The sequence below is a fragment of the Oncorhynchus clarkii genome, chromosome 21 (assembly GCF_045791955.1).
Source record: "Oncorhynchus clarkii lewisi isolate Uvic-CL-2024 chromosome 21, UVic_Ocla_1.0, whole genome shotgun sequence".
Lineage (NCBI taxonomy): Eukaryota > Metazoa > Chordata > Actinopteri > Salmoniformes > Salmonidae > Oncorhynchus > Oncorhynchus clarkii.
The window spans coordinates 16,728,569-16,735,073 of record NC_092167.1 but is presented as its reverse complement, the minus strand read 5'-3'; positions in this window follow the sequence as shown (position 1 = coordinate 16,735,073).

Below are 6,505 nucleotides of genomic sequence, written 5' to 3'. Positions count from 1 at the left end.
TCAGCACCAGTTCGCTCTTGCGGAGCACGCGCGTGCTCACTAGTCTCTGTAGCCGGAAGAGGAATGCTTTCAAGCATAGGCTACATGAAGAATTGAAGATGATGCCAATAGGCCTGCTGTCGTTCTTGGAATTAAAAATAAACAGATTAGGTTTTCCAATTATAGGTGAATTGCATTCTTTATTCGCCTATGGAATGGTCCATGTTTAATCCGAGTAGACTGCTGTATTCCAAGCCATCCGCGCATCAGTCTCCTGAATTTTGCAGCGTGAATACACAACACTTTACGGTATCGCGAGTTTTCAGGTAGAAAAACTGAGTGGGATGCACAGATAGAGACAATAGCTACAAATCATACCAAGCAAACAGTTTGAAGCACACTTATTCAAACATGACTTTGATATCACGAGTAGATTGAGGCTGCATAGGCTGCAGTAGCCTACCGGGGATGCTGTTTACCAAATGGTAAATTGTGAAAGCAAGATGACTTTGAAGTCAACGGTCGGCCATATTGGAACTCCTCAAAAGGAGCAGTCCTCGTAGGAATTAATGGAATTCTACAGTTATTTCAATGACATGTTTCAAGGACGACATTGCATGTATTTAAGTAATTTGTTGTTGAGTGGGGACAGTAAAATATAAATTTTCTAAACATTATACTTTAAGGAAACGTTGTATATATACAGTACCAGTCAAAAGTTTGGACACACCTACTCATGCAAGGGTTTTTATTTAATTGTACTATTTTCTACATTGTAGAATAATAGTGAAGACATCAAAACTATTAAATTACACTTATGGAATCATGTAGTAACCAAAAAAGTGTTTAACAAATCAAAATATATTTTATATTTGAGATTCTTCAAAGTAGCCACCCTTTGCCTTGATGACAGCTTTGCACACTTGGCATTCTCTCAACCAGCTTCAAACGGAATGCTTTTCCAACAGTCTTGAAAGAGTTCCCACATATACTGAGCACTTGTTGGCTGCTTTTCCTTCACTCTGCAGTCCAACTCATCCCAAACCATCTCAGTTGGGTTGAGGTTGGGGGATTGTGGAGGCCAGGTCTGATGCAGCACTCCATCACTCTCCTTCTTGGTCAATTAGCCCTTACACAGCCTGGATGTGTGTTGGGTAATTGTCCTGTTGTTGAAAAATGTTGAAAAATAAATGATAGTCCCACTAAGCGCAAACCAGATGGGATGGAGAACACAGACAGTGTCACAAGCAAAGAACCCCCACACCATCACACCTCCTTCTCCATGCTTCACGGTTTGAGCCACACATGCAGAGATCATCCAATCACCTACTCTGCGTCTCACAAAGACACGGCAGTTGGAAGCAAAAATCTCAAATTTGGACTCATCAGACCAAAGGACAGATTTCCACTGGTCTAATGTCCATTGCTTGTGTTTCTAGGCCAAGCAAGTCTCTTCTTATTATTTTCCTTTAGTAGTGGTTTCTATGCAGCAATTCGACCATGAAGGCCTAATTCACACAGTCTCCTCTGAACAGTTGATGTTGAGATGTGTCTGTTACTTGAACTCCGTGAAGCATTTATTTGGGCTGCAATTTCTGAGGCTGGTAACTTTTTCCTCTGCAGCAGAGGTACCTCTGGGTCTTCCTTTCCTGTGGCGGTCCTCATGACAGCCAGTTTCATCATAGCGCTTGATGGTTTTTGCAACTGCACTTGAAGAAACTTTCAAAGTTCTTGAAATGTTCTGCATTGACTGACCGTCATGTCTTAAAGTAATGATGGACTGTTGTTTCTCTTTGCTTCTTTTAACTATTCTTGCCAAAATATGGACTCAGTGTTTTACCAAATAGTGCCATCTTCTGTATACCACCCCTACCTTGTCACAACACAACTAATTGGCTCAAACACATTTAGAACAAGGCACACCGACCTCATGAAGCTGGTTGAGAGAATGCCAAGAGTGTGCAAAGCTGTCATCAAGGCAAAGGGAGGCTACTTTGAAGAATCTCAAATATAAAGATAATCCAAGATAATCCATCCACCTGACAGGTGTTGCATATCAAGAAGCTGATTAAACAGCATGCTCGTTACACAGGTGCACCTTGAGCTGGTGACAATAAAAGGCCACACTAAAATGTGAAGATTTGTCAAACAACATAATGCCACAGATATCTCAAGTGTTGAGGGAGTGTGCAATTGATACTGCAGGAAGGTCCACTAGAGCTGTTGCCAGATAATGAATGTTCATCTCTCTACTATAAGCCACCTCCAACATCATTTTAGAGAATTTGGCAGTTGGTTCCAACCAGCCTCACAACTGCAAACCTTGTGTAACCATGCCAACCCAGGACCTTCACATCTGGCTTCTTCACTTGCTGGATCGTCTGAGACCAGCCACCTGGTCAGCTGATGAAATTGAAAACTATTACTGTCTGTAATAAAGCCCTTTGTGGGGAAAATCTCATTCTGATTGGCTAGGCCTGGCTCCCCAGTGGGTGGGCCTATGCTTTCCCAGGCCCACCCATGGCTGTGGGCCTAATTTATTTATTTAAATTGACAGATTTCCTTATGTGAACTGTAACTCAGTAAAATCATTGAAATTGTTGCATGTTGCGTATATATTTTTGTTCAGTGAATATTTTTGCATGTTTAGCTCACATAATATAATTTAAAAGTATGCATTAAGGTGTCTGTAATAAAGGAAATGCGGCAAAAACATATGTAAATGTATATATTTCTTTCAGATACAAACATACACATACGAACAACAACTTACAGACGCACGCAAACAACGACTACATCACCTCTGCCCAGACCCGAAATGCTCACACCCCCATCCCTAGTGTCTGCATTATTGTTTGCGACATGGCCTTTGTACCAATTTGTTTTTCTCTGTTGCCCATGCTATTCCAATATTTCCATAATAAATCATTAGATTTTTCCATTGTGTTAATGGTCGCGGATTGATCGATTTCCAAGTTTTTAGTATACTTTTTCTCAAGATGAGTGATGAAGAAGAGAATTGTCCAGCCGATTGGGTATCTCACTACAGCCCATATGCCATGACTTGAAATATGCAGACAGATGGATTAAAAGTAAATTAACATTGTAATACGTCTGACAGCCAACTTTCTAGCTCCGCCCATAACTTTTGGACTTTACAGCATACAGCAGAAAACTATTGATATACTAGTGGCACACATCTGACAAAATGTTTACCATCCACCTCTACCAATACAACAAGACAATAGCATAGGGCAGGCTATAACGTTCTCTCACTTCACACCTTCACTTCCACTGAGCTAAACAGGGAAGGGGAGTTCATTTAGTGAAAAGAAGTATGAATGTTGGTAATGAAGGATTTCCTGCTTTTGAAATGTGGCCTTATTTTTACACTGTTGCCATATTAAATCTATTTTTCTTTTAGTCAAGAAGATAAGATGAGCCAGACCAACCAACCACCCCTTTTGAGGTGGATCAGAGGTGGCAATCTCCTCTTTACCAGGTGGATGTTCCACAATTTCATTGAAATTGCTGTGACCAACTGCTACATCATGTAGGAGGAACTCTGCCTATAAACAATATATTATTTTGGGCTTTCCCTGTGCAATATACATGAAGGTCAGAAGATGGAACCTAGTCCCACTAATGAGGGTGGGATCACTGGGGTTACCCTCAGTGACATTAGGAAGGGCTTTCACCTGTGGCATAACGTTTGAGGGACAGACATGAGAATTCTGTGTGATTGGGCTTTTTGTTCTGTTGAAAAACGGATGTGGTCAGTAGTCCAAAAAAAGTACACAGAACAAAAAAATTAATGCATCATGCAACAATTTCTAATTTTACAGTTCATATAAGGAAATCAGTCAAAAAATGTATTAAGCCCTAATCTGTGGATTTCACATGACTCGGAATACAGATATGCATCTGTTGGTCACAGATACCTTCAAATAAAAGGTAGGGGCATGAATCAGAAAACCAGTCAGTATCTTGTGTGACCACCATCTGCCTCATGCAACGTGACACATCTCCTTTGAGTAGTGTTGATTGTAGTCTGTCGAATGTTGTCCCACTCCTCTTCAACGGCTGTGCGAAGTTGCTGGATAATGGGTGACATGCCTGGTGAGTATGCAGACCATGGAAGAACAGGGACATTTTCAGCTTCCAGGAATTGCGTACAGATCCTTGCGACGTGGGGCCGTGCATTATCATGCTGAAACATAAGGTGATGGTGGCGGATGAATGACACGACAATGGGCTTCAGGATCTCGTCACTGTATCTCTGTGCATTCACAATTTCCATTGATAAAATTCTATTGTGTTTGTTGTGATGGGGGTCACCTTGGGGTCATGATAGGGGCTGCACCAAATGATTGATGTATTATGATTATTGATTATGCTTATGTTGTATTAATAGAAGGGGAAGGGCTATAAGACCCCTCCTCCACTACATTTATGGACCACAGATTAGCAATATATGCATTATAAGGTTTAATACTGTTCCACAGTATATTCTAGTCTCTGCCTTTTATAAGAAACAGTCTGAGAGATGTGTGAGCCATTGCAGTCAAAACAGGGTGTCTGTGGCTAAAATAGATACGTAGACACAGACCCCTGCAGGGGAGTAAATAGATAAGAGACAAGTCAGACACACCACTGTTAGCCACACAGGAATGGAAAATTACAGCTGAGCCCTTAGAAAACACTACAAGTTCGGGCAGCAGGGTAGCCTAGTGGTTAGAGCGTTGGACTAGTAATCAAACGCTTGCAAGTTCAAATCCCCAAGGTACAAATCTGTCCTACTGCCCCTGAACACTGTTCCTAGGCGGTCATTGAAAATAAGAAATTGTTCTTAAACTGACTTGCCTATTGGTCTCATGGGTAGAAAGTGTAGGCAGTTACATCACTAGGGGTTGACTGCAAGCATATTTTTCAGAACTTAACAACATTAATGCTGTGTTTCTGTTGTCAACTTCTGTCTGCACTTGCATTAATAAAGGTTTGATTGATCTACTTAAAAAATTAATTGTCTGATTGCTGATTTCACCAATAAGCCAATGATTAACAAGGAACAAGGAACCTACCCCAACAGTTGTCCTTAGCTTATACCATAACCCCACCACCACCATGGGGTACTCTGTTCACATATGTGGATCCGAGAGAGGAAGAGGCGAAGCAAAAGGGATTTGCATTGCCCCCCCTCCCCCCTTTAAAATGTTTTATTGCACTGGGTCTATGCACACTCACTGGACTCTACCCAGACACACACACACTACACTGACACTCCAACACACACATACACACATACACACAAAACAAACACATTCATATTGACTCCACACACACACACACTCACACATAGACACACGTTCACACTCTTCACATACGCTGCTGCTACTCTGTTTATTATCTATCCCGACTGCCTGGTCACTTTTACCCCTACTTACATGTACACATTACCTCTTACCTCAACTACCTCAACTACCTCGTACTCCTGCACATTGGCTCGCTAACAGTTGGTACTCCTTGTATATTGCCTCATTATTGTTATTTTATTGTTATTTTTATTATTTTATCCCTTTTTTTATTTAGGAAATGTGTCTTACTTTTTAACTCTTGCTGGGAAAGGGCTCGTAAATTAACATTTCATGGCAAAGTCTTTATACATGTTGTGTTCAGTGCGTGTGACAAATAACATTTGATTTGATAACTAGGCCCCAAATCTTTGTATACGTTTTTTTCGCTCACCAAGCCAGGAGTTTTTGCATGGAGGTCAATGAGAGCGTTGAATTTGGTCAACAACCAAAGATTACAGATCATTTTCTGTGTGAGGCTTATTTGTAGTGATGGAAAACAGAGGCTTTCTTACGCTTCGAACACACCGACAGAGTTTTTGCGCAAGATTGCACGCAGCATCATCTGGATATGTGTGCAACAAAAGTTCAACATTCTCCTTCTGCTACCATTTCTGTCAAACCGTCTACGCATACACACCAAACGCACTGCAACTGCCTCTGCAACGATATGCACACATATCCATATGATGCTGTGTACCATTTCGTATTTTGCACAAGGACGCTGTAGGTGTTTTTGAAGCGTGAAAGTCACTGAGCTCTTCAGTAAGGCCATTCTACTTCCAATGTCTGTCTATGGAGATTGCATGGATGTGTGCTCGATTTTATACACCTGTCAGCCACAAGTGTGGCTGAAATAGCCAAAACCACACATTTGACGGTGTGTCCACATACACATACATGTATGTGTGTATATGTATATATATATATATATATATATATATATATATATATATATATATATATATATATATATATATATATATAGATGCACATTCATTTCCAATGGAAGATGTGTTTGCCTTGCAGCATTGCGTTACAGCGTTCTGTGTGGTGCATATGTTGGATTTATCGAATGCATGCATCAAAAGGTATGTGTAGATAGATGGCTTGACAGAAATAGTAGCAGAAGGTGAATGTTGAACTTTTGTTGCACACATATCCATATGATTCTG